Source organism: Ambystoma mexicanum, chromosome 2q (genome assembly GCF_040938575.1).
Source record: "Ambystoma mexicanum isolate Mex_15411 chromosome 2q, UKY_AmexF1_1, whole genome shotgun sequence".
NCBI lineage: Eukaryota > Metazoa > Chordata > Amphibia > Caudata > Ambystomatidae > Ambystoma > Ambystoma mexicanum.
Window position 1 is genome coordinate 1,358,243,265 of NC_090924.1, and position 27,408 is coordinate 1,358,270,672.

General features: G+C 44.3%; 1 long non-coding RNA gene across 1 annotated transcript; it reads right to left on the bottom strand.

Annotated features, from left to right (window-relative positions):
• Positions 1-229: 229 nt before the first annotated feature.
• On the bottom strand, positions 230-27,231 carry LOC138570161 (uncharacterized). Its single transcript, XR_011303410.1, has 3 exons — positions 24,212-27,231; positions 23,825-23,865; positions 230-314 (listed from the first exon to the last, which is right to left on the bottom strand). It is a non-coding gene; the product is annotated as an uncharacterized lncRNA (long non-coding RNA).
• Between the last annotated feature and the right edge of the window lie 177 nt (positions 27,232-27,408).

Genomic DNA, 27,408 nt, shown 5'->3' on the forward strand with positions numbered 1-27,408 from the left:
CTAGCTACCATTTGTCCTTCGTCTCTAGCCTGATTCTGTCCCTCCACTCTAGCACTTCCCTCATCATGGTTACATCCCGAGCACAGCTGGCCGTACCATCAACCTGCACTTAAAAATGTCCAATGTTAATTTTCCTTAATCTACGTATGTCTACTTATTTATTGTCCCCAGGTCACTGTTCCATGTACTCCCCTCCACAGCCTGGTCAGAATGTCCCTCATACTCACCCCATTTTAAGAGGTTCACTGCTTCCACTCAAATCTGATTTCTGATCTATTGTATGTTCTTTTGTGAAGAAAAGAGCATTGTTCTTCCTGCAAATAAATAAATAAATAAATAAATAAATAAATAAATAAATAAAATAAATGCCAACAGGCATATTTAACATTCACTTTCAGCATGTTTCTATTTGGTGTGTTGTCATGTGGGTAAATGTACGGCATGTGCTCGTACCCCGACTACGGCATGCTGCACTTAATGTGCAGTGAGTAAAGGATTCTTCCCTCTGACATTGTAACTAGATTACTGTGATTGTATGTTTGAAAATTGGGGGCTTTAATAGTGCTCTGAGCACATCTGATGGATGTTATAACTATGAAGTGACATGCTATCGCGGCTGGTGAGAAGTGACAATGTCAGGGTTGAGATCTGGGAATCGAAGCACTGGAACACAAAGCTCTTTAGTGCTTCTGCAACCAGGATATCTTAAGTAGCCCTCTCCTGTCCTTTTAGGGCGGCGTATCTGGACATTATTTCAATATATTTGGGCGTCACAAGGCGTCATTGGTGTGTAGGCATGCGCCCACATTTACCACATAAATTCAACAATATCAGAAGTTCAAAGAACAGACTGTGACACATTCGACAGCCTATCAGCCTATCAGGCAAAGACGCAAACTCCCATACACCCAAAGAAACAGAAGACACAAAGACATCATACTAGGCTAACCTAATTGCTTTCAGAACTTCATTGATCAATTCACACCACCCCATACAACGACACACCCTTACACCCATTCAGACAGACATACATACATATACATCATCACACGCATGTACATAAACATTCAAAAATGCTCCTCCCCCTAAACTGTTTCTCTCCAGCTCCAGATTCGGTGCCTCACCAGACCTCCAGATCTCACACCCCACCCAGACAGGAACCAGGAAGAGGTTCTCAGTTTGTGACTTGCGCAGTGGAGCCAATGTGCCTCCCTTTTGCCGCCCAAGGAGATCTGAATGTGTGGGAGGCGCAGGCACACCCTCGATGTATATGTAGGCCTACAGTTCCCCAGCCTTGCACGTGGCTTAGGGAACTGAAAAAGTAAAGGGCGTCCACGTAGCCCCGCTTTTGGAGACTCTTTCACAATGGGGGTGGGGCAGTGCCCCATAGACCATTATGGCCGAGCTGCCTGGCATATTTATAGATACTAAGGAAGAAACGTGCAGACGGCATTCCAGCTCGAGAGGGGCTGTGTGTCATGAGGGGTACACACATATGCTTCACCAATACAAACTCTTTATTTGTGATGCTAAACAAGCTGTTTTAATTGTAGACTGACACAGGTCACTAATAGCACAAGTTTTACCAGACTGGCCAACTACAAGTTTGCCAGTAGGGATGGAGGTTTTACCCGCAGCTAACAGCTGGAGGTAATTCCGACAACCTACCTGCAAAAATTGCCAGTATTACCTTTACGGTAACACCGGTGCCGGTAATACCGGCAAATCCACCCATGGAGTCTTATTGGACTCCATGGAATGGGGATTTACCACCCTTACCAGCACTTTCAACCTGCCGATAATTCCGTCAGAGCGAGTGCTGGTAACTGCAATTCCGTTTGGTGGTATCCTGGCGGTAATACCACCAGGATAGCGGCAAACTCCTAATGAGGCCTACTGACTTCAGACATGTGGGCTCTTTTTTGTTCATTCCCGACAGGACAGATCAGAAGTGAGGGGCAGCTGCATTGGAGCCCAGTGCCTGTGGCATCCCTGGCTGCTGCGGCCACGACTCTGCCACCATTGCTGTGCAATAAGACACAGATCATTATTGAGTGGCTGCATTGTGGAGTACAAAGGATGAAGTCCTTAAATAAACACAGTGGGGGTCATTACGAGTATGGCAGTAGGGGGTTAACGGCACCGGTAAGGATGCCGGTGCCGTTAACCCCCTACTGCCACATTCCGAGGTCCCTTAGCGGGTCCCACCAGGAACGGCTGGTCCAACCAGCCGTCCTTAGTGGGACCCGTTAAGGGACCATAGAGCTAATAACGGGCCCGCACTTTGCGGGCCCGTTATTAGGTCCTTCCCCATTCCCATTGAGCCCTATGGGGGCTCAAATAGGAATGGGGAATGGTTTTTGGAATGGAGACTTACCGGGTCTGCATAGGTCGGAATGTCCCGGTAAGTCCCCATTCCGACTACCCGGACCCAAGTTTGGAGGCAGCCATGGTGCTACTAGCACCATGGCTGCCTCCAAACTCGGAATGACCCCCATTGACTGTTACTCATATTAATATAATTCTGCATCGGTTTGCATCCGACCATATTCTTGCTGCTATCATCCATCCATCACTAGTTAGTGCTTCTCTTGTTTAATAATTGCAAAACCTAACTCACACTTTACCCCTGACCTAGGCCTCAGCTGATGGTCTATTGTGTGGGCTCACAAGGTAAGACAGCTCAGCGGGTTGATCACTCGCTGCTGCGGCCTTTGTGCGATTTGCAGGTCGCATGTTCGAATCTTGGCAAGGCCAACCAATTCAGCATTTCATCCTTCTGAGGTCGATAAATGAGTGCCCACTTTGGTTGGGTGATAATTGTATGTACATGTTCTGTAAAGAGTTTTGGTGAGAATGTGTTATATAAATAATAACTCATTAACATTGTCATCATTAATCTAAAACCTAGCACAAATCCTAATTCTTAGTCATTTTTTAACCATAACTTGAACCAACAAGCTATTGAAACCTCCAAGCCTATCAGGCAATTAACCCTCATAGGCAATTCACATGTGGGGAACTTACACTCTCTGTGGTCTATTGGAAATTGTGTTCAAATGCAACCAGGAGGAGACTATTGAAAAGGCATATTAACATTAATGGTAATATTTCTTCTTGTTCACAGCAATCATCTGGCACAAATCCTGCCAGAAACTGCATGACTCAATGCAAAAAATCACTGCTAAAGTAATTATGTTACTTCTTAATACATATCTTTAGAAATAAATGTGTGATCACGACATGAATATGAAAAGTCTTCAATTGCAGACACATGCGTGTTTCTTTGTCCAATGCATTTTGGGTTATACAATCCAGCCTCAGGGACATATCTAAAAATCTCAATCAATGCACATATATAAGCTACATATTTGAGTATCTAATGAAGAAAAAAATCTAAAATTATAATCCTTAAGGGCATGCACTACATGCCTCCACTGTGTCTTGATACAAAGGGCAGACCCACTGTCTCTTGATCACTTGGATAAACTGTGAAATGATGCACAAATAAAAAAGTGAACTAATTTAAACCATAGTGATGCCCACTTTCTATAATCGAAGTAGTTCTTCTTGTGGCACCAGATTGTTAGGCAATACAAAAAATATGATGTTTTTACGCTAATTTGCCCAATTCATTTGTCTTAGGTCTAGTAGATATATTTTATTTTATTGTGTTATGGTTTGGTACACACCTTTTACATCATGAATCAGATCCTAATAAAATCATCATGTTATCATAGCACATGTGTTGTAGATTGTATTAAAAAGGCATTATCACAACATAAAGGAAATCCTTCTATTAAAATAATCACGCTATCCTATTGCATTTGTTCCACGTTGTATTAAAAAGGCGTTATCCTGCCATACATTTCCTAGTTTTATTACCCTCGTACTTAATTTAATACTGATAAACATCCGACGCTTGTCCATTCTTTTACATATTTTACAATGTTTGACAGAATTGTATGTGCCCTTTAACAATATTTTCTCCACAGGTGACTGACACTTTATATACAGTTCCTTTTGTTTCTTACATGTCCTATATTTTTTTGTAATGCTGTTTGCGTTCATCTAAGCAAAACCTTTTGGTGGTCCAGCATTCAAACTCTGTTACATGGGACGATAGACGCTTTTCCCATGCAGAGCGTGGAATTCCATACCATAGGAACTCCACGAAGCTAAACGCTTATGGAGTTTAGGAAAAAGGTGAAAGCCCATATTTTTATCTAAAACACAGTAGCGTATGTCGGTTACTTTTCTTGTTGACTTATCATCTGCGCTCAGATGCACATTTTTCCCTGGTTCCTTCACGGATGTGCGCTATACAAATCCTCAAATACATACATACATATATGTAAGTACACTTTGCATCACTGAGCATATTGCATTAAATTCTTCACCTATCATCAGTTTGTCCCATAACTTCTCCCTCTATCGCTGTTTGTGTTGTTGGTACATGCATATCTTTATTTATTTATTTATTTATTATATATATTTATATAGCGCGCAAGCAGCCCAGGGGCATTCAGGCGCTGTTAGTTACATGGTACAGGCATGATAGCGATTGTTGACACATTATGAATACTACAAGACATCATACTGTTGTTACAGATATTGCATTTGGTCGTATATTACAACATATATGATAAGTATTCGAGCTGATGTGTCGGGCCTTATGTGAAGAGGGTAGTTTTCAGAGTTTTGCGGAAGGTGGTGAGGGAGGCCTCACCTCGGATAGTGGGAGGCAGGGCATTCCTTATCCGGTTTAATCCAGGACAATTTATACAAAATTATTTGGAGTTGCTATATAGCTAGAAGATTCACAGAATTGACTTGTTCTTCCTTCATATGGTGTCTGTGCTCATGCCCCTCACACAGACAGCTTTGATTCTGGGTGGTGATATAAACATTGCCTCTCCTCACATGTACTTCAAATACTCTAAAACCAAATTCATCTGGTTTAGTACAAGGAAAATCTTGGACACTGTCTCACCCTGTTTTCAATCTCTATTTTGATACAAACAAAGCTGTAAAATCTTTTGGTCTTTATCCAGACCCCAGGCTTGCCCTAAAACACATACAAGCCAGAAAGTGCAAACAGCCCATTACCAACTTTCAGTCCTTTGGCACTCTTGTCCAATCCCTTGTCCTCTCATATGTGGAAGCAGGAAATGCCTTACTCATGCTGGTCCATGCCGCTTCCCTAATGCCCCTGGAAACAGCTTTGCACAGTGCTGCTAAACTGATTGTTGGAGCCAGAAAATTGGATGCAGCATCGCCATTTTTAAGGTTCCTACATTGGCTCCCACTACAGGCCCTGCAGGCTCGGGTTCTTTGCAAACTAGGTTGCCTGTCTTTTAAAACTCTTTGTATAGGCCACCCTGCTTATCTTTCCGAATAATTGTACATTTTAGGTAAATATGAAAACCTCTGAAATAATGATATGCTAACACTTTTTAGTCCAAACAAAAAGCAAGCATTCTCAAATGCTGACCCAATTATTGGGAATTCTCTTCCAATTCACATTCGTAAGGCTGATTTTCTATTGCACTTTAGGAAGTTTTTGAAAACGCACCTTTTTTTCCGAGAAATTCATGTTTGCGTACATTCAGGCTTTTATTACTTTAAGTGTTTCCAATATTGTTAGTGTTTTTATTGGAATTGTGTCTTGGATAGGAATTCTCTATTTTTACAGGAATTGTATATTTGTTTCAAACAATAAGATATTGTCATATCACTTGTCAGTAATGTCCCAGTTGTGACCTTGGAACTTTGTTGTTTTCACTTGCTTGTCACACACCTTGCAAATTTTGATACGCATTATTGGGCTAACTGAAAAATCTATGTAGAGATGGAACAAAACATTAGCTTAGGACGTCCCATAGAGCTCTTTATCAGATGTTGCAGTGTGAAAGGATTAGTAAATGAAAGCCACAGCATAGATCATTCTCAAAATGAAAAAAAGGTACATTTTATTGGCTGGATAACAGAATGAATGGAATGTGGGCCTGGAATTGCTGTCTTATCTGAAAGGCAATACAATTTCCTGGGAGTAGGGGACACAAGGGAATGGAAACAGTACACATTCTGACATGTCATGTTTTTGTAAACACTGCAACATTCAGTGTTCCCATTCTGTATTCTATATATAGAAAGCATGCTGGTGAGATCAAATCCAAATAATCTTTGTACCCACTTTCCCTTTTAAGGACCAATAGAGCGGTCCTGTTGTCAATTACCTGCATGATTATTGAGCTTTGACTGTACACTTCGTATCATAAGCATTCTTCATCACTCCTTTTGTTCCTGCACTCATGGCCGAGGGGTTTTGCCCCAGTTGAGCCAGGTTAAGTGATATTAACAATATTTTAATATGATGAAGCCACGGCAAAGCCCGGCCACCATCCTGCGCCATGATATCAATGAGCGCTTCTTTAAATTTCAATAGGTCCGGTAAGGTCCATAGTCGTTTCCAGTACAGCACTGGCTTAAGAGAGATTTCATCGTCAATAGATCTCACCTCTGTTTCCAAGGAGACTGGGATATTCGGGCTACTTTAAGGAAGTAGAAGTATCTTTTTAAGAAATGTATTTTCAACTATTTTATTAAAAAACATAATTATTTTGTTTTTCCAACAAAAACGTACAGTTCACCACTCTGAGTCCCTATCTCTTATACAGATCAATGTCATCAACAATATCAAAGCAATTGGCCTCTGCCGGCCACCATTGTCTACATGGTCTTACGCTCCAAATAGTGTCTTCCCATGCCTGAGGCTTAGGTTGCTGATCCACGTCCATATGTTCCAGAGGTCCTAATATGCCTCCACGCTCCCCCTTACCCTAACGGACCCACAACCCCAGTATATACATATACATTATATACAAGTGCAGTTCCAGCCTCCTCTGTCCAGCATCAAGTACCAAGAATGCAGCAACCTGCCCAAGCCCCCTACTGGGGAATCAGTCACAAAAGCTACATCCGAACTTTATAAATCAAATCAAGGGTGTAGGGCCCCCAGATATCTTTGGGCCTAGCACACTGATGTCCCACAGCACCATATTCAGTATCCATGTCATTGCAATGCAGCACATCCTTCTCCCATTGTTCTACATCAGGTGCCCCGCTTCCGCCCCATGCCATAGCCACCCTCCTTCGTCAACAATAACCCCAATATCCTCCTTACGTGACTAGCAACACACCCAGTATACCCCATCAGAGCCATCAGTGGGGAAGGCTCAACATGCTCCCCAATTATTCCAGATACCATAGGGAACACTGCATTCCAAAATCCCCTGAACAAAATCTGCTGGTGAGTACGAGCATCTCTTGCATTCATCTGGGATTTCCGGGTAGAATCCATCCAAGGCCACTGGTGTGTAATACAACTGATGTAGAAAGTGAACGTGTTTCAATTTATATCGCCAGGCCTCTGGTTGACATGCAGCAATAGCACCATATCTCTTCTGAGATAGACTGGCCCAGCGATCTTTCCCACTTTGCCCATCCCACCCTGCCATTCATTATTTTTGTGTAGAAACTATATACCAGCCTTCCCCCACCCTTAGCTGTTATTACCTCATGAAGTATCGGGCCACTGCCACAGGGCCCAGAAATGTCCCAATAGTGTGTTCTTCAGCCAGAAGTTCAAGAACAGATACAGAGTGGAGCAGAGATGCCTCCCCTCCCATTGGATTCTTCCTTCGATGGAAATGAATTGCCCCAGAGGGAACAGGCCCTGAAACTGAGTGATGCCCAATCTAGCCATCCACTGAACATACCATTTCTCAACCGTCAACGGGACGCCTGGTATATGCACCACCGGGAGACTCAGAGAGTACAGCAGTTCTAACCTCCCTTTTCTTTCTATGCGCACCCATGTCCTACAAGATAGTTCCACCATGTTCCTAGGTCTCGTTATGTTCCATGGGTCAGTAAGTATCATAGCCTGGAACAGAAAGGGGGCTGCCAACGCTCTCTCTATTTGCACATGCCTTATATCAGTGCCAGGGGAGAACCAGTACGACACACATGATGCTTGTGCTCACTCTAAAAATGAGCCCTCCCCACTCAAGGGGCGCTTTCAGGGTCTCCCACTGGGCATGGGTTGTTTACCAGCCCAAGTAAACCGGGACAGTACAACTTCAACTTCTTCGAAACATGTTTTAGACACTGCTCCAGGGGCACATTCAGAAAGATGTATAAGAACCGTGGCAACAAAATCATCTTCATTATGAATATTCTACCATCATGAGACAGAGGTTTTCTCATCTACCTCTCTGTCCCTTCCCTAGCCTTTTCGAATACCCTCACATCGTTTTTCTGATAAAGAACATCTGAGGAACGGGCAACATCAATCTCAAGATACTGGGTGCTTTCCATGTGCAATTGTAATCCGAGTTTGTCATGAAATGTCTGCGTTCGATCCATAAGCGCAAACAACACTGATTTACTCGGATTGACCTTCAACCCGGACAGTGTATCAAAATCCATGACATTCAACATTATAGGGGACAAGTTGGACTCAGGGTCCAACACACACTTTATTTAGTCGGCGAAAGGTGATACCATCAACTGATGAATATACAACCGTACCCCCCTGTGTAAGTGCCTATCCCTGATGAATTCCACCAGTGGTTCTATGGCAATGACAAACAAGAGGGGAGAGAGAGGACACCCGTGCGTCATATCCCTCCCACACACACCAGACTAGTAAGTTGGCCATTAACTCGAATTCGAGCAACTGGAGAAGTGAATAATAAACCCTCCCCCATCCCCATCCGTTTCAACACTGTAAACAAGAAGTGCCATTCCACTGAGTCGAACGCATTCCCAGCACCTAATAATGCTGCCACTAGGGGGCGTCCTGGTACGTCACCAACATTAACCCATAAATATGTCTCAGGCCATAAGATGTGGACCTGCCTGGTATAATTGGTCTGACTTGACACATCGACACATTAGAGGTGACAACCTGGCAGCCAGGATCTTGGCCAATATTGTATTATCTAAATTAATTAAAGAAATGGGTCGATAAGATGCACATTCATCCGCCTCCTTACATGGCTTTAATAGTATATTGACCACCACCTCACGCACAGTGTCAGGAAGCATCCCGTCCTCTTCAGTCTGTTGATACATATAGATTTGGGACAAGGAAAGTCCCATAGACTACACATAATTCTGCGTTAAGCCTGTTCGGCCCCGGGGCCATTCTCGCTGCAAGTCACTTGATTGCTCGGGGCACCTCCTCCTCTGTAATGGGACTATTCAGCAATTCCCTCTCCTCATCCCCCAACTATTACAGTGCGATAAGATCAAGGAACCAGTCTAGCTCTGGCTGCTGTCCCTCGCAATGTGCCGAGTATAACCTTGCATAAAACTCCCAAAGAACATGTCCTATGTCACTGTCCATCTACTGCACTACCCTATTCCTGGCTTTAATGGCCATCCCATGAGTCCTAGTGGACTCATTCCTGGCTATCCTAGCCAAGAGCTTACCCAGGCGTTGGCCCTTCCCATACTGCCGCACTGCAGGTTGCCTCTGCAGAAACTGACCTTTCCTACTCCTGGCCTCCTGAAACCTGTCCAACTCTTCCCGCAGTTGTACCCTCTGCGCCATACTCCCTCCCCTGATTGGGGTCCATCTGCATCTGAAGTATTTTGGTCTCACTGTCTCCCAGTTCCTTCCTAATTGTGTGCAGTATGCCTGCCTCTTTCGATATGCATTCCCCCTGCGCAACACACTTGAATGCCACCCACAGCACTGCCTTTGACGGATACGAATTTTCGTTATCCGTAAAGAAATAAGAGACCACATCCAAAATTGCTTTGCGAAAGACACTAGCCGATAAACCCTCACTCTTGAAGGCTCATACCGGTGGACTAGACAGCTTCACCAGGATTTCCATACTCATCATTACTGGCGCATGGTCCGACAGCGTGCGGCCAGTGTCTCACATTCCCCAACCCACCCCGTAGTGTCACTGGAGATCAGGAAATAATCGAGCCGGGAAGCCAACTGATGCACTGTAGCCATAAAGGTGAACCCCCGGTCCTCTCCATGTCGTACCCTCCAAATGTCCCTCAGCTCCCAGGTCATACACATTCCCACCAGCTTCTGAGTGGTCTGCGTCAGTGATCTATGCAACCTCTGTGTTCTATCTAGCATTGCTTTCAGCACCTCATTGAAATCTCTGGCCCATAGTATAAGACCAGAGTTGACTCTCGTTAATTGCATATCAATTCCATCCACTCCAATCCACTCTAAGGAGATCGTTGAGTCAGTATTCGGGCCATAGTATTTGATGAGAATTACTCGGTCAATCATTCTATCCTCATAAAACGTCTCCATGACACGCATGGCATCACTGACCGGGCACTTGATTGGTTGACCTCATTCCTCATTCCTTACTAACAGCCCTTCCCAGCTGCAATTGGGCCCTTTTTCCTCCACCACCACCCTCTCTACCTGTGGCATCCCCCAGGGCTCTTCAATATCTATCTTGCCCCTCTTGCTCACCTGATCTCCTCTTTCTCTCCCCATTTCAGTGTTATGCCAATGACACACAGCTTTCCTTTAAACCTCTGTCTACTTCCCCCTCTTCCTCCTCTCTCATCCTGACTGTCTGTCTGCCGTTCAGGCATGTTGTGCAGCAAAGGATCTCTTTCTCAATGCCAATAAGATGGATATCCTCCTCATCGGGACACCTGTGCCCTCCTTTCCTCGTACCCTCTGGCCCCCCTCTTTGGGCCCTCTACACCCACCATCCAGTGAGGCCAAAAATCTTGGGGTCATCTTCAACTCCACTCTCTCCTTCACAGCTCACATCATGGGCCTTACAAAGAAGTCCCACTTCCAGATCCACCCACTCAGAGGCATTCTTCCTGTTCTCACCTTCCCCCCAGAAGCTCAATGTCTCCAGAGCTCTGGTCCTCTCCAGGATGGACTACTGCAACAGACTCTTTCTCAATCTCCCTCTTTCCTCCCTTTGCCCCCTCCAGCTAATCCAGAATAGGGCTGCAATATTTATACTTAGCCTGAAGCCCAGGGACTGTATCTTTCCAGCCCTAACATCTCTCCACTGGCTCCCGGTGGCTGCAAGGATCAAATCCAAGACCCTCTGCATCATCAACAAGGCCTTATGGGGTCTGGGACCAAGATATCTCCAAGTTTCCCTCCTTAAATACTCCCCTGCTAGAGCCATATGCTCCTCTAACTCTAACTCTCTGACTGTCAAACGCTTCTCCAAACAGAGTGGAAGGCAGGTCCCTCTCCTCGGGTTGGTGCCTCCCTTTGAAACAGCCTCCCTGCCGCTCACAGACTTGAGCTGGACCTCCTCAAGTTTCGGAACCTGCTCTACCTCTTTCTCTTCCCTGCTAATCATCCTACTGCCGCTGTGACCGGTGGGCCGATCCTCATGAATCACACAGGATCCCAGGCCCTTTGTCACCAGTAAATGCCAGCACCTGACCCCCCGCCCTGTTGCACTGCCCTCAGGGCTGCTGCTTGGTGGCTCCACAACGCATGCTTGAGAGTCGCATACTAGCACTTAACCTGAGGTTCTCCTCCTTGGCTCCCCTTAGCACTTTCCTCATGTGCCCTCCCCCAGCACTTGTCCACTCCTCTGCTCCTCCTTCCTTCCCCATCCCCTGCACTTCTCCTCAATGCACTTGTACGTCCGAATACTGCAAGGCCTAGTAGAACCACAACTGTATATTTACTGTGTGTTGCCATTGTCATTATCTCCCTGTTCCCTTCCCATGTAGCCTTGTGGTGCTTTGAAACACAATTCTGTTGTATAAAGCGCCTTACAAATGCACAATAAAATAAAATAAATAAACTGCCCCTGCAATACCCTGGTGACTAGTAATGCCCTACACTCATTCTTCATGTCAACAAAACAACACCCCACAGAATCGTTAATAAATACGCACCCTGTAATGGGATTTAAAACACATGTGGCATCCTCATTCGGGACTCGCCTACAGGGGAGAGATGGGACTTTTGTAAGGAAGCAACATCCAAATTATGTTGTTTCAAGTACAATAGCACTATGCGAGTTTCCGACGGGCAGTTCAAACCTCTGACATTCCAAGACATAAATCGCATCCCTTTAATCATTAGAGTCTACACCAACACAGTACATTCCAACATTTCCCACTGGCTGTGACCAGAATACCCAGTATATCCAAGGCACTCCTGTATGATGGATTCCACTATGAGCTCCATTGATTTCTGATTTGCCGATTCCGGAATGCCAATGATTCTCTGATTGTTCCTCCTCGACCTGGATTCCAGGTCATCCTGCTTGCCAGCCGGCGCCTTTTTGACCTGGATTAGGTCCCATGATGTCGCAGATGACTCATCCTCCACTGCAGATAATCTAGTCTTAGCTCCGTCCAACCGCTCGCCATGTTTATCCAGCCACCTAGGTCCACCTTGCAAGTCAGTGTCCATTTTACAATGGAGCGTTTGGATCCCAGCGTGTACTTGCGTGAACATCGTCCAAATGTTTTTCAAGGCATCACTTGGGCTAGCTGCCCCCAGAGCAGGCTCCCCTCCAGGAAGCAGTTGAGGAGTTAGGGTTTTCTTATTGTGAGCACCACCAAACCAGTAAATCTGCACTTTTCCCCCGCCGGCTCCACTACGAGGTGTCAAGGCTGCTTTGACCATGCCCAAAGAGTCTCACCACCCACAAAGAGTGCCCCTGTGGTGTGAACTATAACTGGGGCTCGTTCAGCACAGGCTTCTCTTAGCACAGTGCATGGCACCGCTTTTGCAGTGCCCACCTCTTTTTTATATTCAGCCCCCCTGCACTCACCGCCCCCTCTCCAGATTGAAAACAGAGACTGCACCTTAGCTAGACAGCGCTGCTTCTCTTATGGTGAACACCCCTCCGACCGAAGGAGTGTGGGCTGGCACCGTGTCTTGACAGTGCAGGTCGCTCCCTATTAGGTCAGCAAGTGTTGTGCCACAGATCACCTGTCCAGAGTCAACGAGGACAACATCCAGGTGCCCCAAGTGCCTAATATCCCAATCAAGTTAAGTACAGCGGGAGCAAAAATAATAGTGTCAGTGACAAGCAGTGTCCAAAATCAGGATGCCTACTACCTGTGATTCTAACTGATCTGCCTTTCTGATTATGCAGTGAAAGCAAAGGGGCCCACCACTCTTCCCGCCGGATCTGTGCCAAACATGGGACTGCCTGTGCCGGGAGGCCCTCAATGAGGTGTTTCCCTCCTGGATCTGGACACAACAGCAGGCATTCACTGGTCCCCACCACTCAGATCAGCAGGTCAGCTCCGCGGCTCCTCTTCTTCCTGCCGGGACAGCCACTCTGTTCACTCTCCGGGGTTTGCCTGGCGCAAGGTCTATGCCGAGCTCCGCACCAGGAGCCTCATCTGCTGAGCTGCACTCAGATTCTCCACGTTGGACCCTGCACTCAATGTGTCTGCCCTGCCCCCTCCTCTCTCTGCTCCTCAGCCGTGCAGAGCAGCCCTCTCCTCTGGTTCTCTGGCACTGATACTCGCAGGGACCGCCCCTTGCTGTGGCAGCTGCCGGTGTCTGGTGTGCGCTCCCGCGAAGGCGCACCTCAGCGGGCCTCCGAGCCCAGCACAGGCCTCCCGCCACTGAGGTTGCACGGGATATCTGTAGGATCTGGGCAGCCGTCACTTGTAGGATTTCCCTGACACTTCACCACTGGACTCCTATGCTGGGGTTACAATTTTCAAGGCTCCAGCACACCACGTTGTCAGGATATTTGCCGGAATTCTGTAAGGCCGGCCGGTAGCTCAAAGACTGAAGGCCATCTTACCTGGGCTCTCGAGTGCCTCCCCAATGTATTTTCAAATATGACCAACTCTGATGTCCTAACATACCCCCAGATCTCTGGCCCATAAGTTGTAGCTACTCTCACCTGCACTTTGTATATCTCCATGGGTGGTTTCGCAGCCCCATTACCGTGCCTTTGGGCAGTCTCCAGTATAGCTCTGCTTTCCATGGTTAATTTCTCCTTCGCTGGTTGGGCTACCCATTGGCAGTCCTCAGAGAACCTGATACCTGGGTAGTCATTGACCATGGCTTGTTCAAGTTTCATTTCACCAGTATAGACTTGCAGGCTAATAGTCTCAGAGCATCTAGGGCGAAACACCATGTTCTTTGTTTCCCCAATATTAATTTCTATGCCCATGTCATTGCATTTTCCATTCAAATAGCCAGAGATTGCGTGAGTCCAGATGGCGGTCGCCAACAAAAATTGCATTATCAGCAAAAAAGTGCCGGCATTGTCCTAATCTTGGGGGGGGTCTGGGCTCAGTGCTTATAAGGCTTCGATAATTTCATTGATATTTATATAGATGGAACAGGGTGTTACTTACAAATACTTAGGAATCTGGATAAATCAATCAATGAACGAACTTCCGTGGGCACTCCACCTGAAATCAAAAGCCAAAAACTTGGCCAGACAAGCACTAATTATACATCGGATATTTGGCAAATATTCTCTGAAACCGGTTCTAGAGTTTTACAAACGAAAAGTGACAGCGATACTAACATATGGAGCTGAAACCTTGATCAATATGGACCAAGCAATATGGATGCAGGTAGAGGCCATCTTCTGGCGGAAAACTCTCACTCTCCCACAATCGACACCTATGCCACGTATACGTTACGAGCTAGGCCTACAATTCTTACATTCAATTGTCATGTGGAAAACCCTAGACATCTACCGAAAATTATATAGTGAAGACAACATACCAGCAATGGACATTATAAGCACTTCTGAGCTGAAGTCCAATAACAAAACTCTGACAAAATGGAGAGAAGTAGTAGAGAATGGTTTATAGTGAAAATGGCGAAAACAAAAATGTCGAAAAAAATAATGTTGAAAAAAATAAATGTCGAATGTTTTTTTTTATGGGGGGGGCTTATGGGGGGGTTCCCCCCCAACCACCTGTTTATTTTTTATAGCTAAACCCAAAAAACATACAAATAAAAAAACACATTCAATTATTTTTTTCGACATTTTTTTTCCGATATTTTTGTTTTCAACTTTTTGCAGTCGACATTATAACTGCACACCGTAGAGAATAGATGTCTTGAAAAGGACATTCCGCTTGACATGTTGATAAAAAGGCCACAACATGCGAAAAAGCAAATAGCAAGAATGGACTGGATTGAAACCCAAAATAAAAAAGACTGATACAAACTAAACTTGAAATGTGATGGAGAATCAAGAGCACTAAACCATTTGCCACATTATCTCAATTTATTCCCGGATCGTCAAATCAGAGACACGTTCCTCAGACTCAGACTGAACATTCTTCCCAACCGACAAATAACGGGAAAATGGAAAATAAATAAAAACAACAGTACTGACTGCCGATTCTGCAAAATGAGTGGCCAGACCGAAACCATCCGCCATGTCATAATGGAATGTGAAGCATTAAATGAGAATCGCCCAACATACAGCACACGATACGCCTCCGCCCCAAACGAACTTGAAATTGAAGAACGCTGGACTGAGATTCCAATGGGCAACAATAGGAAAATGGTGTCTACAATCGTCCATTTTTGGAAAGACATCACCTCTAAAGACTTTGCACTTAAATGTACCAGAGAAAAGCTCTAAATGTAACCTAAGAAAAAGAATGTACTGTAATGTAAATAAGTATAAATGTAAGATTTAGGAAATAAAGCAAATGCATTTTTTTAATTAAAATTAAATATATATATATATATATATATATATATATATATATATATATATATATATATATATATATATATAACAATATTGGTGCAAGCACACAGCCCTGCCTGACACCTTATTCCACATGAAATGGCTGTGTTGTTTTTCCTGCGATCTCCAAGCGATTCCGATAAAGTAGCTGAATGGTCCCCAGCAGGTGTTCAGGGACTCCCCATCTAATTTCCAAAGTGTCACCCTCGGGACCCCATCAAACACCGTCCTTAAATCAATAAAGAAGGCGTCCAGGCTGACTTTCTTCAAGATGACACGTTTCTGTGTAATGAGAGACGACCTGAACCCCTGATCCACTGTACCCCTTCCTTCTTGAAAAGCTGCCTGCACGTGGTTTATGATGCTGTTGGTCGTTACCCAGGTTTGCAATTGGCTCTGGACCACCTTGGCAAATGTCTTCCCTGTGGCATCCAACAGGGATGTCAGGCGGTAGTTCGCTGGGTCCTCTCTCCCTCCCTCCCTCCCTTGCCCAGTACTAACACTGTGCAAACGTGCACTGGTGCAAAGTTTCTGTTATCTGGCCCAGATCATGATCATAACAGTGTCTAGCCCACTGGGAATGGGGCGCATGCAAAGAAGGGTTACGTGGTCCTGCCTCTCTTTGTTATTTTCCACAGGCTTGTTATTGAGGTGTGTGGATATGACAACGTGCACCCCTCACTTCCGTTTAGGATGAGTGGCACAGGGGTCCAGCGCGTGCGATGTAAAAACATGCTCATTCGATGTGAATTATTTGATTAGAACATTTAGAAATAACACTTATAAGCTGACAGCCACTATTATTGGATTTTTCTTTATAATAAACGCAGCCGAATGCCATCCAAGAAAGAACTGTTATATTTCTCCCCAAACCTTGCCCATCCTCCACGCTTCCCATCATCCAGTGTCTCCTATTCAGCCTGTCTCTCCCCTTCCTCGTTTCACTCTCTGTTCCTATTCTACTAACTTCCAGTCTCTTACCTTCTCTAATTCTTTTGTCTTCCTCTCGGATCACCATCTTGTTCTACTGGTCTTTTACCTTACTTTTTCTTCTTTCTCTGTGGCTTATTGTAGGGAATTGCTTGTATGACTCTCGGCTCGCGGTGGTCACGCGCGCTCTCTGTCAGTGTTCGGAGCGAGAGCCGCGTGACCACGGGAGGACGGTTGAGAGGTTGAAAAAAGATCGGAGCTGAGTAGCTGTTCGGGGCTCCGGGGAGCTCCGTAAAATAAAGAACTCACTTGTTCATTTCCGTGTTGCTTCAACTTCTTTCAAGTGGCGACGTGGAAGCACACACGGAGCTCGCCGCGGAGCCTGGTAACGTTCCCCATACGGCCACAAAGGAAGGTGCGTCATCAGAGGTGTGGAGGTTGGGCCTCTGAAACCTGCAGAGCAGCGTGTGAGGAGCCGTGTGGAAGGGGGGGGGCTGCAGAGGCTGTCTCGGCGGCGCCAGAGAGCGTGGCGCTGCAGTGGGACAGTCTCCCCACCTCTGCTGCTCCGAGTGGCTGTATGAGAAAAACAGCTCTTCCTGGTTGGTGCCGCCCACCCTGGCTCATTGGACAAGGAGGTGAGGAGCAGGGAGAAGGGAGGTTGAGCACAACCGGAGGGGGAGGCACCTCAGAAAAGGAGGACAAGGCCAATCCTTGGCCATTACAGTGTGGGAGCGTCTCCAGGGAGACATTGAGACTGTGGCAAGACAAAGAGGGTGCAGCACAAAAGATTGTGTTGTGAAACAAGCATATGGTTATTAAACTGGCGCCAGGATAAAAGTTGCCACAGTGCAATTTAAGCACTGGAAGACTAATGCACGTAAAGAAGTGAATACTATAAGAGACATAAGATTGTGCAGGTGTGAACTTTGTGACATTTAGTGAAATTAGAGCACCAGGACATATATAAAGATGGCTGCAGCTAGTATGTCGCCCCCACCACTGTTTCTGGCTGAACCTGACGCTCCACCAATAAGATGGGACAGGTGGAAGAGGCTGTTTGACACGTACCTGATTGCCATTGGTGGGGATAAGTTCGCATCAGCTAGAAAGGAAGCAATTTTACTTCTTAATTTGGGAACTGAAGGCAGAAGTGTGTATGATGGGTTGCCTGATTCCCCACAGCTGGGCCAAGGAGAGGTGGATCAATATTCCATGACGGAAAGAAAGTTGGAGATACACTTTGAAGCCAAGAAGAACATAACTTTTGAGAGGCATAAGTTCTTCCAAAGGACACAAGGTCCACAGGAGCCAGTGGAGAACTTTGTGGCAGCGTTGAGGTCCCTTAGTCACACGTGTGAATTTGGACTGCTCACAGACTCTCTCATAAGGGATCAGTTGGTGCGATGTACGAATAATGTAAAGATACAAGAGAGACTATTGTCCAAAGACGCATCACTGGAAGTAGCTATAGACACGGCAAGAAGCATGGAACAGACCCAGAAATATATGACTAATATGAAGGGAGAAAAGTCGGAGGGAGAGGTGGCTGTGGTGAGGGGATTTCGTAAAGGGGTTCCCAACAAGGAAATAAGATGCTACAAGTGTGGAAGTAACCGCCACATTTCAACTAGCATGTTTTGTCCAGCCAGAAACATCTCTTGTCTGAAATGCAAGAAAAAGGGTCATTTTACGAAAGTTTGCCGTGAGTCGGGAGTGGTGCAGAACATTAAAGAAGGAGGTAGGGTGCCCGAGCAAGAAGAAGATTGTGCAGTGGGAATCAGCAGCCAGACAAAGCATATACTAGAAGTGTTGGAGGTATCGAATAAAGGTGGTGCACCTTTAGATGTGTTCATGGTCAACGGGAAGGCAATAACAATGAAGGTGGACAGTTGTTCGCCATGGACTTTGATGTCGAAAGCAACATTCTTAGGTTGCATGCAGGGAGATGTGAAGCAACTGAAGGAACACAAGATCGAACCTTATGCGTATGGGAATGTGAGAATTGAAATTTTGGGCATGTTCCAGGCTTCGATTGACTATAAAGGAAGAAGCTGTGAAGCGGAGATATACGTTACTCAAGAAGGTTCGTCACTCCTGGGATGGGGTGAACAGTGGAAGTTGGGTATCAGAATCCAAGCGAATGCGGAAAGGCCTATAGATGTGGCTGAGCTGAAGGATAGGTGGGAGAAGGAGTACCCTAAAGTGTTTCAAGATGAATTAGGAGTGCTGAAGGGGTTTGAACATCAGATTCAGCTGAAGGCAGGAGCCACTCCAAAAGTGCACAAGGTGAGGCCAGTGCCTCATGAACTGAATGAAAAGTTAAAAGTAGAAGTGGAATCACTACTGCAAAGAGGAATAATTGAGAAAAGTGAAAGCTCTGAATGGCTGTCGCCGGTGGTAGTAGCAGCGAAGGCAAATGGAGATATCAGACTGTGTGTAGACTTGCGAGACTTGAACAGAAATATCTTGATTGATAGACATCCCCTGCCGATAATTGGTGATGAGTTATCCGTCTTAAACAATGCTAAAATATTTTCAGTCATTGATCTTTCTCAGGCATATCATCAGGTTCCACTGAAGGAGGATTGTCAGCATTTGACGGCATTCATTACAGTGTTTGGTACATTTAGATATTGCAGGATGCTGTTTGGTCTCGCCTCGGCGGCAGCTGTATTCCAAAGGGTGATGGAGACGGTGCTGTGCGGAGTGAAGAACATTATTGTATTCAAAGATGATGTTCTGTTATATGCGAATTCCACTGAAGAACATGAGGCAGTGTTGAAAAAGGTGTTAGACAGATTGAGTGAGGCAGGATTAACGGTGAAAAGGAGCAAGTGCAAGATTGGGGTGCACAGGGTAGGATTTCTTGGTCATGAGATAGATGAAAAGGGTGTGAGGCCTAAGAGGAATTCGGTGGAAGCACTGAAGGTTGCACCTGTACCAGAGAATAAGGAACAAGTGAAATCATTGCTAGGTTTGGCCGAATATTACCATAAATTTGTGAAGGATTTTGCAAAAGTGTCTATTCCTCTCAGAATGTTGCTCAAGAAAGGTGCAAAATTTGAATGGTCAGCAGAATGTGATGTGGCTTTTGAGTGTATCAAGCAAGTGGTGAGTGAGGCACCTTCCATAGGAAAGTTTGATCCTAAGGATAAGATTGTTTTGGTGGTCGATGCGAGCATGCTTGGGCTGGGAGCAACATTGGTGCAGTATGACAGGGACAATACGGAAAGAGTTATTGCGTTTGCGTCGAGGACGTTGAGAGGTGCAGAGTGCAAATATTCTGTTATTGAAAGGGAAACCTTGGCTATGTTCTGGGCAGTGAGCCATTTCAAGTATTTCTTGTGGGGAAGAAGATTTGTGGTTAGGTCGGACCACAAGCCCATGGTTCAACTTTTTGAGAGTGGAAGATGGGCGTTAGGTTCCCCAAGGATCAGCAGGTGGGGTTTGGGGCTCCAAAATGTTAACTTTGATGTGAGCTATCTGCCGGGAAAGAGAAATGTGGTGGTGGACTGTCTTTCCAGGTTGCCGGTAAGTGGTGGTCTTGTGGAAGAAAGAGAGGCAGAGGAGGAGTCGGTTGTGGCAGAAATACTGAATGCAGTTAGCAAGGATGAGTGGACACGGGAAGAAGATATTGATGAGGATCTTAGACTTATAAAGGGCTGGACTGTGAAGGGATGGCCTGCAAAAGGAGATTTGGATAGTAAATTCAATACTTGGTGGGAGATAAGGGATGAGTTGAACCTGTGTGAAGACAGGCTGAGAAGAGGAAGGTGTGTTGTTCCTCCGCAGTCTCTCAGGTCGGTGCTGGTTAGATTGGCTCATCAGGGTCATCCGGGAGAAGCTGCTATGAAAAGAAAATTGAGGCAAAATTATTGGTGGCCGGGAATCGATAGATGTGCTGAAAGGTTTGTCAAAGATTGTATGACCTGTCAAATGAGTGACAAGTGCAGAGTAGTAAGGGAGGCCCCTTTGATACCTAATGTGGTGCCAGACCAGCCTTGGCGCAAATTTGTGGTGGACATTATGGGTCCTGTAGCAGGTCTGGGAGATGGCCAGACGTTTTTATTTGTTGTAGTGGATTTTCATTCTAAATGGTTTGAATGGGAAGCGGTGAAAGAGGTTACGGCTAAGGAGTTGATTTGTTTTTTGGAGAGACTGTTCCTTAAAGAAGGGGTGCCTATTGAAATTGTGTCTGATAATGGGGTACAATTTGTATCTGAGGCAATGAGGAAATTTCTTGCAGGCTATAGCATAAAACACACAAGGACTGCGTTGTATAATCCTAAGGCGAATGGTCTTGTTGAAAGAGTCAATAGGTACATAAAAGGGGGTCTGCAGATGGCCATGAAATCGGGACAACCATGGAGGGAGGTATTAAGGTTACTAACGTGGAATTACGTCACCACGCCACACTCTGTGACTGGTGTATCTCCATTTGTATCATTGAAAGGTAGGGAACCTGGAACAAGGCTTTGTCCAGGATGGCTGGGAATGGCCAAGGTGGTGAATGTTGATCGGGATCACATTATGAAGCTCATTACATTGAGTCAGGAGAGGACTAAGGAATTGTTTGATGACAGGATGAGGGTGAAAGAACAGAAATGGAAGGTTGGGGAGAAGGTGTATGTTAGAAATCCCAGACTGGTAAACAAATGTGTGGAAAGTAAGTTCCTGGGACCGAAGAAGATATGTGCAGTAAGAAGTAATGTGGTTATTTTGGAGGGAGGTGAAGTTTGGTCAAAAGGAAGGTTGGCAAGAGTAGGTGATGTGAATGTCAGTAAGTCGGATGAGAAAGTGAGGGAAGGAGTTGTGAAGGTTGGTTACAGTACATTAGGAAAGGAGATGAAAGAAGGTGCGGTAGATGGAAGAAATGTTGAAAGGAAAATTGATACAGATGCGAGAGCTAATGAAGAATGTTCGCATAGGACTAGATCAAAGCCTGTGTGGATGAGGGATTATGAAACTTGAAATACCTAGATCTTATTCCATGTAAGGTATAATGTAAATGGAAGTATGGTAACATTTTATTCTTATCAGGATTGATAGAATTCTTCTATGTCTTTAGGATTATCGGTTACATTAGTTATTTTACTGACTGTTCCTTCTTTGTTGTTGTTCTATATTTGTTCTATTATAAAGGGGAAGATGTGTAGGGAATTGCTTGTATGACTCTCGGCTCGCGGTGGTCACGCGTGGTCTCTGTCAGTGTTCGGAGCGAGAGCCGCGTGACCACGTGAGGATGGTTGAGAGGTTGAAAAAAGATCGGAGCTGAGTAGCTGTTCGGGGCTCCGGGGAGCTCCGTAAAATAAAGAACTCACTTGTTCATTTCCGTGTTGCTTCAACTTCTTTCACTTATCCCACATCTCTTATCTTTTTTGTTCTCTTTTCCTATCTGCTCATCTTTTCTTTGTCTTTCCCCCCTCTTTAGTCTCTCGCTCTACTTGTCTCACTATGTCCCCCCTTTTCTTCCTTCCCTCTGTTTCATGGTACCACTGCCTCCCTTCTCTCATGTTCTCACAGACAGTCTCCCGGTGCCTTCACCTCTTCCCACTGCCCACCCATGCCCTTTCGTGGACCAGTTAAAGCAGGCAGCTGCCCTGGGAGAAGGAGCAGGAGAAAAAGCAGGAGAAGGACAAGGAGCAGGATTAGCTGTTCACAGCCTGCACTCAGATACTTACGAAATCTGTTTCTGGCATGTCTATTTATTTTGCTTTGCATTTCAAGTACAACAGTAGCACCCTGTCTGTTTGGACATGCCTCTTTTTTTATCAGCAGAGCCTTATAATTATTATTATAATTGTTTTTTTATAACACGCTTAATACCGAAGAGGTTTCTAAGCAAGGGCGCGGATTCAAACCTGTGTTGCTCTGGATCATCTTGCTTCCAAGAGGAGTGCGCTGCTCCTGAGCTATCCTCCCGGTACATTCTTTAATTACAGTGTTACACAGTCAAACTAAATCAACTCTTAACACAACAAGTCAAAGAAAACCACATAAAAGCAGTGAATAACAAAAATAAGAAAACATCAATCCATCAAACCAGCAAAGTTTCCTGCAATTCAGCTAAAATGGAGGCAACCTTTCTCCATAAAATAGTAAAAACTATGATGGAAGTTGAAAGGGTACGAGGAACTTTTGTGGGAGACCAACATATGAGCCTCAGCGCCTTGCATTCATTTGCAGTTCAACAAAAAATGTTGCATGGATATGGAAGTGAAACGGAGAAACAAATTGCTCTACTCCGTTAAGCAACAGTCAAAATTACATTTTCCATATATTCACATGCGCCACAAAAGGTAAGTTTGAACCAAAAAGGATTTTTATTGGTAAGTAATTGCTTTTTTCTTTTTTCTTTCAATTTTCAAAACATTGCCCTTTTTGATAACACGTGTTTCGGCGTCTTTGAACCTTTTTCGAATCAGGGCTATTATTTAAAGCTTCAAATCTTATTCAAACGTCTGGCCAATTAGAAAATCCATTTGTATTACATTGCACATGTAATTCAACAAAATCAATAATTGCAGTGGTGTCACCCACACGACCACAACAGATTGAGAGTAAGAGGCATTGGTTAGGTTATAGCATCATAGTACACATTGGGCCTCATTCCGAGGTTGGTGCTAGTCATGGCGCTATTAGCGCCATGACTAGCACCAATACCGGTACCGCCCCCGACTTGGTGGTATGGGGACTCACCAGTCTATTCCGACCTTTGCGGGACCGGTAAATCCCCATTTGAAAAGCCATTCCCCATTGAGACCCATAAGGCTCAATGGGAAGGGGGAAGGCGTCAATAACGGTACCGCAAATTGCGGTACCGTTATTGACCCCAGTATCCCTTTGTGGGTCCCGTCCACAGGCGTTAAGAGAGGGACCCGCCAAGGGACCTCGGTTAAGGGCGCAAAGGGAATCACAATAGTCATGTAAATGTAAATCAGAGTCAAAGTCACAATTGGCCCAAACACAGAGAAAAAGGGAGGGGGAGCGGCATGGATAATTGGGAAATTTAGAAAAAACGCACCACACAGTAAATTTAACAAAATAAATGGGGAGAGAAAAAATATCAGAAAGTTCCATGAGAATACTTGATTACATATCTCTGAGTAAGTACATTATATTTGACTCTGAGTGATGCCACTCACTCTTACCCAAATCCATGTTCTGTTTCATTTCATGGGTTAAATCCCTCCTGTTAAGAGAACATAATATAATAAGATCCTTCTGTTCTCCTAATGCTCAGGTTGGCTATTTGCTCTACGGGTTGGTATGGTCTCAATGCATCATTTCAATCTTGCCCAACATTTTCTATGCGTTGGAAAATATAATATACTTCGTAGTACATGTGCTAATTTGCAATATCGTTTCTATTTTAGACAGATTCTCAATAAATAAGTACATTGCCTTGCTGTGTTTCGTCTTTCTTAATGCTCTCCGTTGTTTACATCCAGTCTCTAAGCTGCTCTGCACATCTTGTTGCGTGCAATATTAGTTAAACTATTTAGTGTCTACATAAGCCTCACAAGTCTAAGTCTTACCTTTAATCGTTTCATTGCCGTCAGACTTATTTCCGTGTGTAATCGCGAGTGAGCGGCTACACCGCAATGAGGAAGTGTTTGCCGTGTGTTTCCATGACAACATACGGTAGTCCTACTTCAGTGTTTACTAGATCTGCCATATTTTGGGCTCACCTACGTGTTACTCCATATATTGTACGTCATTTGGAAAAATATGTTGACATTGTTCAGATTCTTTCTATATTCTTTTTTGACATGTTCTCTTGCCTATTAAGCGCCTGGATGTGAATCATGCTTGCCTCATTATTATTTATTTGAAATATATTGTAAAATACATTTTTCTTTTTTCTTGCGCAAAAAGTCAAGTTGATTAAAACAAATGACGTTAAATGTGATGTTGTGTGTATGGAATAGTTGTACCACGGCAGTCATGACGCCTGATGTGTTATTAAACACGTGTGCTATGTGTGAGTAGATGAATATGCTGTATGCATTTACATTGCTGATAATGAACCTGGGCCACTGGGTCAGCGTAAGTGGACTCATATCTGCTTGTGCACATAGGCATGTGAGTGCAATTAGGTTATTTCCAGTTGAAAGTTACATTATGGGATAATTGTACAGGGCAAACCTGCTACCTAATATGTTATTGATCAAGCATGCTCGCCAAATGTAGACCGTATGAATACATGATTGCACTGTGTGCTTGAAGATTTCTGACAGTAAAACTAGACCGCTAGGTCTGCGTAATTTAGTTAGTGTCCCGAATATATGTGTCATTTTCTGATTTCAATGATGGTACTTCCTAATATTCTATGGTTAATTATCCAATAGAGCATAGATTGTACCTATACTTTTAAACACAGTTAGTAAATGAAACAAGTTTGTTGAGCCATTCTTTTACATTTGAAAGAAATCATTTCTGGGCAACATGCATTGTACATAATACACTATAAAAATACGTCATAAAAATGCAGACATCTAATTATCAGAATTGAGCCCCTTCTCCACCCATCTACATTTACTGATTAGTTTGGCTTCTTCTTGTCTTAGTTTAAGTTCCTGGGTGCCTCCTCTGGGTCCCAACTTGATTTTTTTCAATCCAAGAAATTTGACATCCTGTTTATCACACAATTGATGGTTTTGCTGCAAGTGAAAGGCTAAGGGTAAAGTTGTTATTTGACTCCCAATGGAAGATAGATGCTCTCGGATTCTGACCCTGAGCTCTCTGATTGTGTTGCCAATGTACACTAGCCCACATTTGCACTTGATGGCATAAATTACAAATTTGCAGTTAATGTTATCCATAATTTTGAGCTGAATACCATATGTATCTTTGAAGATTTTTGTATTGTCCAGTGCATATCTGCACATGGGACATGTTTCACATTTTCTAAAACCTGATGATCCCTATTGACTCCATGTTATTTCTTGAACTGGTTTGATTTCTTTCAAAAAAGATGGGCTTAGAGTTGTTTTCAGAGTTCTGGCCCGTCTAAAAGTTAGAGAATCATCAATAAAGTCTTTAATATGTTGATCTAGTTTTAGCAAATGCCAATTTCTTTTCAAAGTTTTGCGTAATTGCATATTTTTAGCACAGTATGTTGTGATAAATCTGACTTTAGCAGTGTCCTTGTGAGTCTTGATTTTTGGAATCAGTCTGTTCTCTGTTAAGTCTTTGAGCTTTGTCTCGTGCTGTCTTAATATATATTTCTGTGTATCCCCTAGCCTTGAACCTGGTCAATAGTTAAGCACATTCTTCCATGAATACACCTTGAGCCATACAATTCCTCCGTGCCCTGATGAACTCCCCTTTGGGAATATTTCTGATTACTAAGTGCTCGCGAAGAGTGTAGAGTTTACCTCAGTCTCTTTCTTGTATGTTTTGGTCAATAAGTGATTATCGGATACATAAATGGTTAAATCCAGGAAATCCAGGAAGTTGATGCTGGTTCAAAAAGGGCAATGTTTTTAAAATTGAAAAAAGAAAAAAGACAAAATCATTTACTTACCAATAAAAATCCTTTTTGGTTCAAACTTACCTTTTGTGGCGCATGTGAATATATGGAAAATGTAATTTTAACTATGATGGAAGGGCTGCTTTTTCCACTCCAGACGAAAGACCGGAGAGCCTCCCCTGTCATAATGAACCTCAGACCGGCTGACCTAAGAGCCACCAGCCTCAGTTCTGATAATGGCGGGCAAACTGACAATAAATCCTTGGCGGCCATGCAATGCAGTCCATTGTATCCACACAAATGACATATGCGAAGAGCCTGTGGTGTTTTAGCCCAAGCGGCCATAATTTCCAAGGACTTAACTAAGTTAATTTTTTGTTTAAAGTAATCCCAAACCATGGATTACAAAGTGGGAGATATAACTAGGAGTATCAACCCGACCCAAGGCATATTCGTTAAAAGGGCTGCTGTTATCTTTTGATGCAAGGTCGACAATTAATTGTTCATAGTTCTATTGCAACAAATCCCTCTACATAACAGCTATATAGTGTTGAAGTTGATAACTCAGAAGGTCCATCAGAACCAGAGCGTGTCATCTGCCTCACAGGACATTTAAATGAGCAGTGATTAGGGCTAGATGACTGTAAAGCAAGCTGTGAGTGGTTAATTGGAAATGACTATGGTTTGTGGGCGGTCCCTTCGGAAGTGAAAATGTCAAGAGAAAAGAAAAGGCAGGGGTGCATAACAAGCTCTATGTTGTGTAAAAGAATGACACACGCAGGTGAGCTTAGCATACATTTTCTATTACTGTTAGTATTTAAGTCTCCATAGAATAGTTGCAAACCCTAGAACGGACTTGTTTTTCCCCCCATAATAAAAGTTTAATAAATGTTTTGTCCTGATGAAGGCCATTTAAGTACCATTGAGGAGGACATATTGCATGGCGGATCTCCTATCTTTCCTGCCGAATCACGATGCATTGATTGTTTTTTTAAAGAACATCCTGGGTTGTGGGTCATGTTGACCCATTGGAGATAACTATTGTATAATGGACTCTATCTGAGCTCCTGGAACTGTAATAAATTACAGATGAGGTAGGGGTAATACTCTTAGTACTCTTTGAGATGATAAAGGTTCCCAGAGGGACAACTCTGGTGATGCCACTGACAATGTCACGACCACCTGAGAGAAGAAGAGGCACGGTGGAGAGTACACAGGGCCGTGCCCTGGACTCTGCACCAACCATCCCCACCACTGACA